The sequence below is a fragment of the Chlorocebus sabaeus genome, chromosome 5 (assembly GCF_047675955.1).
Source record: "Chlorocebus sabaeus isolate Y175 chromosome 5, mChlSab1.0.hap1, whole genome shotgun sequence".
Taxonomy (NCBI): domain Eukaryota; kingdom Metazoa; phylum Chordata; class Mammalia; order Primates; family Cercopithecidae; genus Chlorocebus; species Chlorocebus sabaeus.
In genome coordinates this window covers 49,991,307-50,005,771 of record NC_132908.1, presented here as the reverse complement: position 1 = coordinate 50,005,771, position 14,465 = coordinate 49,991,307, and the positions used below count along the sequence as shown (strand labels likewise).

The window sequence follows — 14,465 nt, the reverse complement described above, 5'->3', positions numbered from 1 at the left end:
GGAGGGTGATACTGGTTTAGGAGCACAGGATGTACTGGAAAACCGCCGGCCTAAGAAAGTGTTGGACACCTGGGTTCCCTCTCGATCCATCACGAATTAACTGAGTGACCTACATCAAATCCTAGCGTGTCCCAGGGCCTCGGTTTTGCCTTCTGTAAAAGGAAGAGGCTGCACAAGTTTTCCAAAAGTCCTCCAGCTGTAAAATTCTAAGGGTCTCCTCCTTGCAGGTCCTTAGCTAGCTTTCTACCGAATTAAAAATTTAAAATCCATGTGAAAACGTGAGCTAGACAAAAGAAATGTTTGAACTTCGGTCGGCCTACTTTATGTTTGTTCAAATCTGTTGACCATTTCAGATCCAGTGAAGGTGATATTTCACGTTCACAGTTGACAGAAACCTCTTGAATTTCAGCCTCCACTGAGGAGCGTCACTGTGCTTGTTTATGCCTAGCCAGAATGGAATGGCTGCGGTATACATAATGGTAGTTGCCAAGTAGTTTCATTCTTTATATTCCCCATGAAGGCCCTCCAGAGTGGATCAACATACCTCTATTTAACTGAGATACTGACAGGGCTGGGAGGAAACCCTGCTGAAAGGGCGGTTACAATTGCAACTTTGATTTCCTGAAGGTTACTTATAACAACCACATATTAGACTAAGAATGCAAAGAAAGAGTTTATCTCTGGGGCCCCCCACACTACTTATTTGAATAGTGCTTTAGTTTGCAAATTCAACTTGTTGAGTCAAATTTAAGGCCAGTAACATCTCATCTATCTGACACCACAGCAGAATGATATCCCACTTAAACGAAAAACTTGAGTGGCCTCCCCATCATCTAATGAAAAACATTCGTGTTTTCTTGAATGCAGCCCTCTGAAAATTATTTAGGCTTGGTCATTAAAGAGCAGTACTAGAATTATCAACATTATTGTATGCCATTATAATCAGTGAATGTTCTCTAAAATATGCAAAATTTGTCCCTATAATAAATGGTCTCTAGGATGCAGGTTTTTGTGTTTTTGTTTTGTTTTTAACTTCTGTTTTTGCTATCTCCTTCCTCACTACTGGGCTGACACTTCTCAATTCTTCTACCTAACAATCTTCTTTCCTACTTTTTTGTTGCTTCTATGCCATTATGAACTTAGACATCGATAAACTTTTATTAGCTTAGACTGTCAGATTTTGTGAAAAGATTTTCTGTGGGGTTCTCCTGTGTTAAGTACGTAAGTTCTTGTGACATTTATTTTCACTGGTCAGTGAAGGGTTTTCACTTCTGTCTTAAATTTTGGCGGTATCTCAGTAACTGTGGTTTCTGAATATGGGGACTCTGGAAAAATGTTGCAGAAGATGGCTCTAAATCTCAGAATTTAGGGATCAAATTAGTAAATATTACATTTTGCAATTGAAGTTAGCAAGAATCAATATCACGAACAACATCAAAATCTAGCAACACTGGCCTACCGTTTCCACTAGGCAATGGGCTGTCTAAAGCCAAGCGGTGGCTACGCTCTCTAGGTCCCTCAATCCCACTCCAGAATAAGAATGTCTCCATTCCTGGCCAGGTGCAGTGGCTCACGCCTGTAATCCCAGCACTTTGGGAGGCCGAGGCCGGCAGATCACCTGAGGCCGGGAGTTGGAGACCAGCCTGACTAACGTGGAGAAACCCCATCTCTACTAAAAATACAAAATTAGCTGGGCGTGGTGGTGCATGCCTGTAATCCCAGCTACTCGGGAGGCTGAGGCAGGAGAATCACTCCAATCCGGGAGGCAGCGGTTGAGTTGAGCCGAGATGGCGCCATTGCATTCCACCCTGGATGACAGAATGAGACTCTGTCTCAAAAGAAAAAAAAAAAAAAAAAGAATGTCTCCATTCCTACCCAATGTCTTTCCAATTAAAGAGGCCCTGTTATCTGGACACGGGGATTTGTGTATCCAGAAAGCCTGTGCTATGACAGAGTGGCTCTCCACACCTTGAAAGAAACATCCTATCATAGATACATTTACTGAAATTTAGTCCCAAGCAAGGTGTTAAAGGTTTATGTTTTGTTATTTCATTTCATCTTCACAACTACTCTATGAGAAATGGATTTTGTTGTTGTTGTTGTTTGTTTGTTTGACAGAGTTTCACTCTGTCGGCCAGGCTGGAGTACAGTGGCACGATCTCAGCTCACTGCAATTTCCACCTCCCAGGTTCAAGCGCTTCTCGTGCCTCAGCCTCCTGAGCAGCTTGGATTACAGGCCTGCACCACTATACCCAGCTAATTTTTGCATTTTTAGTAGAGATGGGGTTTCACCATGTTGGCCAGGCTTGTGTTGAACTCCTGACCTCAAATGATCCACCCACCTCAGCCTCTCAAAGTGCTGGGATTACAGGTGTGAGCCACCGTGCCCGCTGAGAAAGGGAATTCCCCCCCGCCCCAAATTTTACAGATAAGTCTAAAATCTTGTCCTGGTTACACAGTCATTGAGTGACAGAAACAATATTCAAACTTAGAACTGTCTGGCCCCAAAGGCTATAACTTGTAACCATTACACTATATTCTTCCCCTCAGCCTGAGTTTCCAATTCCATGTTTATCAGGCATGTTTATTTTAGTAACTAATTTGGCATCTTGGAATGGAAAATTCCCTGTATAACCATTTTGGTTTAGGTCACCAAAAGAATATCTGACAATGTAAATTTGTGATGTTTTCCTGCAAGTTTGAGGAATATGAATCAATGCTTTAGTATCTGTTCACTCTGGAGAAAACTTATACAATCAAGATCCTGAAACTAGCTGGATTTGCTGGCTCACACCTGTAATCCCAGCATTTTGGGAGGCCAAGGCAGGTGGACTGCTTGAGCCCAGGAGCTTGAGACCAGCCTGGGCAATATGGTAAAACCTTATCTCTGCAAAACAATAGAAAAAGAAAAATTAGCTGGGCATGGTGGCATGTTCCTATAGTCCCAGCTACTAGGGAGGCTGAACTGGGAGGATCACTTGAGCCCATAAGGTCGAGGCTGCAGTGGGCTGTGATCACGCCACTGTACTCCAGCCTGGGTGAAACAGTGAGACCTAGCTGGGTGTGGTGGCTCACACCTGTAATCCCAGCACTTTGGGAGGCCGAGATGGGTGGATCACCTGAGGTCGGGAATTCGAGACCAGCCTGACCAATGTGGGGAAACCCCGTCTCTACTAAAAATACAAAAATTATCTGGGTGTGGTGGTGTGCACCACCTGTAATCCTAGCTACTTGGAAGGCTGAGGCAGGAGAATTGCTTGAACCCGGGAGGCGGAGGTTGCAGTGAGCCGAGATTGTACCACTGCATTCCAGCCTGGGTGACAGAGACTCCATCAGAGAAAGAAAAGGAAAGAAAGAAGAAAGAAAGAGAGAAAAAGAAAAGATAAAGAAACCCTATCTCAAAAAAAAAAAAAAAAAAAAAAAAAGATCCTGAAACTGCAAAACTAAGGTTTAGATCCTACCTCAGTAAGACCTGCAAAAGTGATACCCACAGAACAGTCAAAAGAAGAAAGTTGGAGAACTCACACTTCCTAATTTGAAAATTTACTATAAAGGTATAATAAGACAGTGTGGAACTGGCATAAGGATAGGCATATGGATTAATGGAATAAAATATAGAATCCAGAAATAAACTCTTACATTTATGGTCAATTGATTTTCAACAAGAGTGCCAAGACATTTAGATTGGGAAAGAGTAGTCCTTTAAACCAATGGTGGGACTGCTGGATATACACATACTAGAGAATGAAGTTGGACCCCTACCTAACACCACACAAAACAATAAACCAAAAGGGACCACACACCTAAATGTAAGAGGTAAAGCTATAAAACTCTAAGAGGAAAAAGAGAAGTAAATCTTCAGGATCTTGGATTAGGCAATGATTTCTTACATATGACACCAAAAGCATAAATGACAAAAGAAAATATAAACTAGACTTCATTAAAATTAAAAACTTTCATACAAGAAACCACAAAAAGTAGATTAAACTTCATCAAAATAGAAGTGTCAAAGGACACCATTAAGAAAGTGCAAAGAGGCCGGACGCGGTGGCTCAAGCCTGTAATCCCAGCACTTTGGGAGGCCGAGACGGGCGGATCACGAGGTCAGGAGATTGAGACCATCCTGGCTAACACAGTGAAACCCCGTCTCTACTAAAAAAAATACAAAAAATAGCCGGGCGAAGTGGCGGGCGCCTGTAGTCCCTGCAACTCGGGAGGCTGAGGCAGGAGAATGGCGCAAACCCGGGAGGCGGAGCTTGCAGTGAGCTGAGATCCGGCCACTGCACTCCAGCCTGGGCTACAGCGTGAGACTCCGTCTCAAAAAAAAAAAAAAAAAAAAAAAGAAAGTGCAAAGAAAGACAAAACAGAATGAGAGAAAATATTTGCAAATCAAATACATATGCTCCTCAACTTACAATGAAGTTTTGTCCTGATAAACCCATTGTAAGTTGAAAATACTGTTTAAGTTGAAAATGCAGCTAATACACTTAACCTACAGAACATTATAGCTTAGTCTAGCCTACCTTAAATGTGCTCAGAACACTGACTTTAGCCTACAGTTGGGCAAAATCATCTGGTAACACAGACCACCATACAGTATGGGTTGTTTGTCTTTGTGATCATGTGGCTGACTGAAAGTTGAGCCATCATGACAGATTATCTACTATGTATCACTAGTCTGGGAAAAGATAAAAATTCAAAATTCAAAGCACAATTTCTACTGAATGCGTATCACCTTAGCACCACTGCAACGTCAAAAAATCATAAGTCAGCTGGGCACAGTGGCTCACGCCTGTAATCCTACCACTTTGGGAGGCTGAGGCGGATCACCTGGGGTCAGGAGTTCGAGACCAGCCTGGCCAGCATGGTTGACCAGTCTGGCCAACCCCATCTCTACTAAAAACACAAAAAAAATAGCCAGGCATGTTGGCACGTGCCGGTAATCCCAGCTACCTGAGAGGCTGAGGCAGGAGAATTGCCTGAACCTGGGAGGTGGAGGTTGCAGTGAGCTGAGATTGTGCCACTACACTCCAGCCTAGGTGACATGGTTCCTAAGTTGAACCATGATAAGGTAGGGACAGTCTGTATCTGGTAAGGGTTTAGTATGCAGAATATATAAAGAGCACTCATAATTAAACAACAAAGACATAATAATCCAATTAAAAAGTGGTCACAGTATCTGAGTAGACATTTCTCCAAACAAGATCTACAAATAGCCAATATGCACATGAAAAGATGCTCAACACATTAGTTGTTAGAGAAATGCAAATCAAAACCACAATGAGATACCACTTCACTCTCATCAGGATGGCTACAATAAAAAAGACAAACAATATAAGCGTGATATGGTTTGGCTGTGTCCCCACTCAAATCTCGCATTGTAGCTTTCATAATTCCCACGTGTAGTGGGAGGGCCCCAGTGGGAGGTAATTAAATCATGAGGGTGGGTCTTTCCTGTGTTGTTCTCGTGATAGTAAGTCTCACGAGGCTGGGTGCGGTGGCTCACACCTATAATCCGAGCACTTTGGGAGGCCAAACAGGGCGGATCACCAGAGATCAGGAATTCAAGACCACCCTGGCCAACATGGTGAAATCCCCATTTTTACTAAAAATACAAAAAATCAGCTGGGCATAGTGGTGGCACTTGTAATCTCAGCTACTTGGGGGCTGAGGCAGGAGAATCACTTGAACCCAGGAGGCAGAGGTTGCAATGAGCCAAGATCATGCCACTGCACTTCAGCCTGGGTGACAGAGCGAGACTCAGCCTCCAAAAAACAACCAAAAAATTAAGTCTCACCAGATCTGATGATTTTATAAAACCTGCACATGCTCTCTCTCCTGCCTGCCACCATGTAACATGTGACTTTGCTCCTCCTTTGCCTTCCACCATGATTGTGAGGCCTCCCCAACCCTGTGGAACTGTGAGTCCATTAAACCTCTTTTTCTTTATAAATTACCCTACTCGAGTATGTCCTTATTAGCAGCATGAGAACAGACTAATACAAAGTGTAATTGAAGATGTAGAGAAATTAGAACCCTCAAACCCTGGTACATTGCTGGTAGGAATGTAAAATGAAGGTTGTTTTGGAAAACAGTGCTTCAAAAAGTTAAACATAGTTACCATATAACCCAGCAACCCAAGAGAAATGAAAACGTATGTCCACACAAAAACTTACATACAAATGTTCACAGCAGCATGATTCACAATAGCCCAAAAGTGGAAACAACCCAAATGTCTATCAGCTGATGACTGGATAAACAAAAATGGTATATACACAAACTGGAATGTTATTAAGCCATAAAAAAAAGATTAAGTACTGATAGTACAATACAGATGAACTTTGAAAACATAATTTTAAGTGATAAAAGCCAGATACATTCCCTAGAAAGCCAACTCAGAAGGCAAAATTATTACACAAAGACGTTTAATTTTTTAAAAATTAGGCCGGGCATGGTGGCTCATGCTTGTAATTCCAGCATTTTGGGAGGCTGAGGTGGGCGGATCACTTGAGGTCAGGAGTTCGAGACCAGCCTGGCTAACATGGTGAAACCCTGTCTCTACTAAAAACACAAAAATTAGCCAGGCGTTGTGGTGTGCATCTGTAATCTCAGCTACTCAGGAGGTTTCGGCAGAAGAATTGCTTGAACCCAGGAGGCAGAGGTTGCAGTGAGCCAAGATACAGCCACTGCATTCCAGCCTGGGTGATAGAGCAAAACTCTGTCTCAAAAAAAAAAATTAAATTAAAAAATAAAAAGTATGAAAGCCAGATATAAAAGGTTTGACTGTTTGATTATATTTATATGAAATGTCCAGAATAAAGTAAGAAAGAAGACAGAAAGTAGATCAGTGGTTGCCTAGGGCTGACATGGGAGAAGGGGGATGAAGAATCGAGAGTGACTGTTAATAGCTATGTACAGGGTTTCTTCTGGGAGGCAATGAAATGGTTTTAAAATCAGATTGTGGAGATACTTCCACAACTCTGAATACACTAGAAACCACTGAAGTATAAATTTTGTCAAGTAAATACTATCTCAATAAAGCTGGTTTAAAAAAAAAAAGTGATTCCAGGCTGGGCGTGGTGGCTCACTCCTGTAATCCCAGCACTTTGGGAGGCCAGGGCAGATTGATCACCTGAGGGTGCGAGTTCGAGACCAGCTTGGCCAACATGGTGAATCCCTATCTCTACTAAAAATATAAAAATTAGCTGGGTGTGGTGGTGCACACCTGTAATCTCAGCTACTCATGAGGCTAAGGCAAGAGAATCTCTTGAACCTGGGAGGTGGAGTTTGCAGTGAGAGAAGCTGTGCCACTGTACTCCAGCCTGGGTGACAGAGTAAGACTCTGTCTCAAAAAAAAAAAAAAAAAAGTGATTCCCAGTCAGCAGTTTCCAACTTTGTTACAGTATTGTAAACATTAAATCCACATATATGAATCTAACATATGAACATGTTGAGACAAAAAGATTATTTTAATTATATTCATAAAATTAGTTATGTAATAAGTCATTTTTAAAGTTTGAAGATTGTTGTAGTGGCACTGTTATTTCTTATATTGAGCTCACCAGTTTTGTGACTTTGTTATAATTTACTTAATTAATACATATTTAAATACACCATGTATGTATACTAGGGTAGGTACTGTGTTGGCTACAGAAGAGGTTATTATTCCCATATAAATAATAATAAATTATGAATAATAAACATATAATAAATATTGAACAAGTGTGTGTATATGAAATACCTTCTTACTCATCTTTATTGACATCCATTCACAGGCCGAGGCATTAATGAAAATGTTCTTTCACTGATCAATAAGTACTGATAAACATTAAAGTATGCTTTTTTCATCTTTTACACATTTTATGCAGATTCACAACTTAAATGTTTTATGCTCCATTACATTATAGACTCTAACATGATTTTCGTCTCTCAGCACTAATGAATAGTAGGTTGAAGAGCTCAGATACTTTTCCACTCTAGGAAAAGACTCTGTAAGGAACTTCAGTTGATTCAGCAGTAAGTGAAAATGAACTCCACATTAGCCCCTGGGGGTTGTGAAATTTCCTTAACTCGGTGAAGAACACAGGTTCTTTTTGGAACAGGAGTGAAGGACATCACTAGAAAGTTCTTTAGACTTCTTTTTCAGGCTCTTGTTCAAGCAAACAGAAATGAGGGCTAGGTATGCTTTCAGCTATGGGTAGCTTAAAGTACCTCAAAGATCATTTAAAAGCATGCTCAGCACTGTTCTCAAATCTAGAGGCCGCTGGTAATAACAACATCCAAAGGATACGTTCAGCCAGAGAGCTGTTCTTCAGATTCTCACTCGTAGGCCCATTTAATCAGGGACAGGTCTTAAGAGTCTCCAAGTTTTATCTAGTTTATCCCCTGCTTTTAGCCAAGAATATACTTCAAAGCATGATCCTACTTGACAGTTCAAATCTTAACACTGTTCTGCTTTTATAAACAGCTGCTTGTCCTAATCTTAAAAGGTCTTCAGGAAAAAGAAGGTTTGCTGGTTTCCTTGATAAAACATCCCCGAGCATCTCATTCCTTCTCTGTGCATCTGTTTCTCTTTGAGTAACATAAGCACTCCTGGAGAAGTTGCATCTAAATCAAGTTTGGAGAGATCAAAAGGATGAAATGTGGCTGTTATTTAAAAAGTGAATTCACTCAACAAGTATTTAAAGGGGATCTGTGATGTCTCAGGCACAATGCTAGAGGCTGGGAATACAACAATGAACAAGATAGATATGGTCCTCTGGCCTCAAGGCAAATTATTTTCTAAAGCAAATAAAGAGTAATTAATTATTTTTATTAATTTGGTAACACTTAACCTTCATTTCCAGGTACTGTAATTGGTATGTTTATAGGGTGTTTTGTTTGTTTGTTTTGAGACAGAGTCTGGCTCCGTCACCCAGGCCGGAGTGCAGTGGCACGATCTTGGCTTACTGCAGCCTCCAACTTCCATGTTCAAGTGATTCTCCTGCCTCAGCTTCCCGAGTAGCTGGGATTACAGGTGTGCACCACCACACCTGGCTACTTTTTTTTGTATTTTTAGTAGAGACAGAATTTTACCATGTTGGCCAGGCTGCTCTCAAACTCCTGGCCTCAAGTGATCCACCCACCTCAGACTCCCAATGTGCTGGGATTACAGGTGTGACCTATACCACTTAGCCTAAGAACTGATGGAAACTGTAAACTGTAAACATGTATTTTTCCAATCAATTAGGTTTTTTTTTTTTGTTTTTTTTTTTTTTGAGACAGAGTCTCACTCTGTCGCCCAGGCTGGAGTGCAGTGGTGCAATCTCGGCTCACCACAACTTCCACCTCCCGGGTTCAAGCGATTCTCTTGCCTCAGCCTCCTAAGCAGTTGGGATTACAGGCATGCGCCACCATGCCCAGCTAATTTTGTATTTTTAGTAGAGATGGGGTCTCTCCATGTTGAACAGGCTGGTCTCAAACTCCCGACCTCAGGTGATCCACCCGCCTCAGCTTCCCAAAGAGCTGGGATTACAGGTGTCAGCCACCACACCCAGCCCCAGTCAACTGGTTTTATAGGCATTGCAGGCATTTTATTTCCAGAAGAAACCCATCCTAGTGCAATTTTTTTTTAAGAGACAGGGTCTTGCTCTATTGCTCAGGTTAGAGAGCAGTGGTGCAATCATAGTTTGTTGCAACCTCCAAGTCCTGAGCTCAAGCGATCCTCTTGCCTCAGCCTACTGAATAGCTAGGACTATAGGCATTGCCACCATGCCCAGCTAATGTTTTATTTTTTATTTTTTTTTGTGGAGATGGGGTCTTGCTATGTTACCCAGGCTGGTCTCAAACTCTGAGGCTTAAGCAATCCTCCTGCCTCAGTCTCCCAAAGCACTAGGATTACAGGTGTGAGCCACTACACCCAGCCTCCTGGTGCTATTTAAATCCATTTTGTCTTGTATAAGGTTCAACAAAAGAGAAAATGGCATTAGAGTTCCCTGGACATTTCCTGACTTGTTTTTCTTTTTTGTTTTTGTTTGTTTGTTTTCAGTATGGAGTTTTGCTCTGGTGCCCAGATTGGAGTGCAGTGGCACAATCTTGGCTCACTGCAACCTCTGCCTTCTGGGTTCAAGCAATTCTCCTGCCTCGGCCTCCCAAGTAGCTGGGATTATAGGCCTGCACCAACACGCCTGGCTAATTTTTTATATTTAGTAGAGACGAGATTTCACGATGTTGGCCAGGCTGGTCTTGAACTCCTGACCTCAGGTGATCCACCTGCCTCAGCCTCCCAAAGTGCTGGGATTACAGGTGTGAGCCACCGTGCCCAGATGACTTGTTTTTTCTTACTTGATAGCCATGCTTATAATTCTGTCACCACCTTTCTGCAATCTCATCAGCGAGCTTTCACACTCCTACTTGGATCATGGGAAGAGCTTACAAAAATCATATATTGCTGTTAGGGATAAAATAAATATTTTAATAATTACCACAATCTTGGTTTTTTGTTTTTTGTTTTTTTAAATAACAGAGTGAGTTTTCTTTGCAAGTGGATTTGTAAATTTAATGTAAAAATATATAATCTTCAATACTTTTAAAATTATATTTCTTCTTCCCTCTCCAGCTTTATTTTTAACTGCTATGCAGAAAACTGCACATAATTAATGCCTACAATTTGCTGAATTTGGACATATGTATACATTTGTGATACCATTACCATAATCCAGGTAATAAACATATTCATCACTTCCAAAAGTTTCCTTGTGTCCCTTGTTTTCAGGTTTGGGGACTTGTTTAGAAAGGTTACCTCAGGCCAGGCGTGGTGGCTCACGCCTGTAATCCCAACACTTTGGGAGGCTGAGGCGGGTGGATCATTTGAGGTCAGGAGTTCGAGATCGGCCTGGCTAACATGGTGGAACCCTGTCTCCACTAAAAATACAAATGTAGGCATGGTGGCGGGCGCCTATAAGCCCAGCTACTCGGAAGGGTGAGGTAGGAGAATTGCTTGGACCTGGGAGGTGGAGGTTGCAGTGAGCTGAGATCGTGCCACTGCACTCCAGTCTCGGCAACAGAGCAAGACTCTGTCAAAAAAAAAAGAGAAAGTTATCTTTTTTATTAAGATGTTTTGAAGCATTCCTGTTTAATCAAGACATCATTATGATCTCTTATGTAAAAGTATTTGGAGATTTTTGGAATTCTTGGACATTATGGTTGAGGATGCATATTAATTATAGTTGCTTTATTTGCACTAAACCCCATGGTTTTAGAGGATGAGGAACAACATGCCAACCAGGAAAATTAATTCTAGGTTATATGATTGAAAAAAATTAAGAGCAGTAGGATCTTAGAGAACATTTTGCCAAAAATAAATCAGTATAGCCTTTTTCTGTGGTTACCATTAGATGTTAAGCTGTTAGTGACCTTCCACAATTTAAGCAAAAGTCTTAAGTGGAAACAAAGAAGGGACATTTTTTGAGACAGATTCTCACTCTATTGCTCAGGCTGGAGTGCAGTGGTGAGACCTCAGCTCACCACAACCTCCATTTCCCAGGGTCAAGTGATTCTCATGCCTCAGCCACCAGAGTAGCTGGGATTACAGGTGTGCACCTCTACACCCAGCTAATTTTTGTGTTTTTAGTAGAGACGGGTTTTGCCATGTTGGCCATGCTGGTCTCAAACTCCTGGCCTCCAGTAATCCACCTGCCTCCACCTCCCAAGGGGAGATTTTTAAATATATGAAATCCATAGAAATATTTAGGTCTTGGCCGGGTGCGGTGGCTCATGCCTGTAATCCTAGCACTTTGGGAGGCCGAGGTGGGTAAATCACGAGGTCAGGAGATCAAGACCATCCTGGCTAACACGGTGAAAACCCGTGTCTACTAAAAATACAAAAAAATTTACCGGGGCATGGTGGCCAGCGCCTGTAGTCCCAGCTACTTGGGAGGCTGAGGCAGAAGAATGGCATGAACCCAGGAGGTGGAGCTTGCAGTGAGCCGAGATTGCGTTACTGCACTCCAGCCTGGGCGACACAGCGAGACTCTGTGTCAGAAAAAAAAAAAGAAAGAAAGAAAGAAATATTTAGGTCTTATACAGGCACATATTTGATTTCTCCAGCATTACAGATAATTGAAAGACATTCCACCTTCCGGAAAGTTTGGGTAAAGACCTCAAAATTAGTATGTCAGGCTGGGTGCAATGGCTTACTTCTGTAATCCCAGCACTTTGGGAGGCTGAGGCAGGTAGATTACCTGAGGTTGGGAGTTCGAGACCAGCCTGGCCAACATCGTGAAACACCCCCCTCTCTACTAAAAATACAAAAAAATTAGCTGGGCATGGTGGTAGGCACCTGTAATTCCAGATACTTGGGAAGTTGAGGCAGAAGAATCACTTGAACCTGGGAGGCCGAGGTTGCAGTGAGCCAAGATCATGCTATTGCACTCCAGCCTGGGAAACAGAGCAAGATTCTGTTTCCAAAAAAAAAAGTCAGAGAATTGAATGTCTGTGGCTATCGCCACATGAATAGTCTGTATTCTGTAAGGGATTAGCACAAATCCTCTGAATATCAAACATTTAATTGAATTTTTTCCTTTTCATTGTTTATCATGGTGTCATACAGGACTGCCTAAATTTTTTTTTAATTTTTTTTTTTAATTTTAAGTTCTGGGGTACACGTGCAGGATGTACAGGTTTGTTACATAGGTAAATGTGTGCCATGGTTTGGGCCACCCAGGCTGGAGTGCAGTGGCGCGATCTCGGCTGCACCTATTGACCCATTACCTAAGTATGAATCCCAGCATGCATCAGCTATTTTTCTTGATGTTTTCCCTCCCCACTTGCCGCTCGCCAACCGACCCCAGTGTGTGATGTTCCCCTCCCTGTGTCCATGTGTTCTCATTGTTCAGCTCCCACTTATGAGTGAGAACATGTGGTATTTGGTTTTCTGTTCCTGAGTTAGTTTGCTGAGGATAATGGCTTCCGGCTCCATCCATGTCCCTGCAAAAGGCATGATCTTGTTTCTTTTTATGGCTGCATAGCATTCCACGGTTTATATGTACCACACTTTTTTATCCAATCTATCATTGATGGGCATTTTGGTGATTCCATGTCTTTGCTATTGTGAATAGTGCTGCAATGAACATACCTGTGCATATATCTTTATAATAGAATGATTTATATTCCTTTGGGTATATACTTAGTAATGGGATTACTGGGTCAAATGGTATTTCTGGTTCTATGTCTTTGAGGAATCACCACGTCCTCTTCCACAATGGTAGAACTAATTTACATTCCCGCCAACAGTATAAAAACGTTCCTATCTCTCTGAAGCCTCACCAGCATCTGTTGTTTCTTGTCTTTTTAAAAATCGCCATTTTGACTGGGACTGTCTAACTTTTTCCTTACAATTATTGACTAGTAGAGCAGAACCCTCTCTGTCCAGCATACCTTATCCTGGCTCCTGGAGGATGCTTCTTTTTGTGTTTCCCTTGCAGAGTGTGTACTGTTTGGCAAGAACATACTGAGTGATTTGTACAAACTATAAGAAATGTCAGGCCAGGCATGGTGGTTCACGCCTGTAATCCCAGCACTTTGGGAGGCCAAGGTGAGGAGATCATTTTAGGTTAGGAGTTTGAGACCAGCCTGGCCAACATGGTGAAACCCTGTCTCCACTAAAAATACAAAAATTAGCCAGATGTAGTGGCATGCACCTGTAATCCCAGCTGCTTGGGAGGCTCAGGCAGGAGAATTGCTTAAACCCATGAGGTGGAGGCTACAGTGAGCTGAGATCGCACCACTGCACTCCAGCCCAGGCAACTCTGTCAGCCTGGTATTTGCTTATGATCTGCCACTCCTCTTTCTAGATAACTGAAAGCACCTGGAGTCTATTCCTCAAACACACTCTCCTTGCCTCAGAACCTTTTCACCTTCTCTTCCCTCTGCCTTACCACTGGTTCTAGGTACAGCTTCTCCTTCTTCCTCTTCAAGGCTTGCAAAAATTCCTCATATTACAGGCCTTCTTTGACTCCTAATTTTCTAGTTTATTTCCTTCCTAACACTTACCACAGTCTTGTTTATATATTTACTTTTTGTCTCTATCCACGAAAAAAGAAAGCATCTTAAGGCATAAGCAGGTTCTGTCTTGTTCCTTGAAAAACTCTCAGCACGTAGAACACAGGTGCTGAACACGTGTATCTTATACAAAACAAACCAATCATTCAACATACCCATATTGTTCTGGCAGAAAAACTGGCTGCCATTTGGAGTTATCCGACCAAGTTTTGAACAAGACACTGGAAGCCTCTATCAGAGGTTCTGAAACCCAACTCCATATTATTAGGCTGGTGCAAAAGTAACTGCGATTTTGGCCATTACTGGCAAAATAGTAGAACCTAATAGAATCCCCTAATAGAAGATTAGGAGATTCACCAACTTCATACAATCTCCCAGGAAACTTAAAAATTATCTTTGCTCAGACCCTCCTGAGACTTAGGGGT

General features: G+C 42.0%; 1 protein-coding gene across 3 annotated transcripts in view; it reads right to left on the bottom strand.

Annotated features, from left to right (window-relative positions):
* The window catches only part of CHD9 (chromodomain helicase DNA binding protein 9), a 274,674-nt gene that overhangs the window by 201,033 nt on the left and 59,176 nt on the right, over nt 1-14,465 (bottom strand). The window lies entirely within an intron of this gene.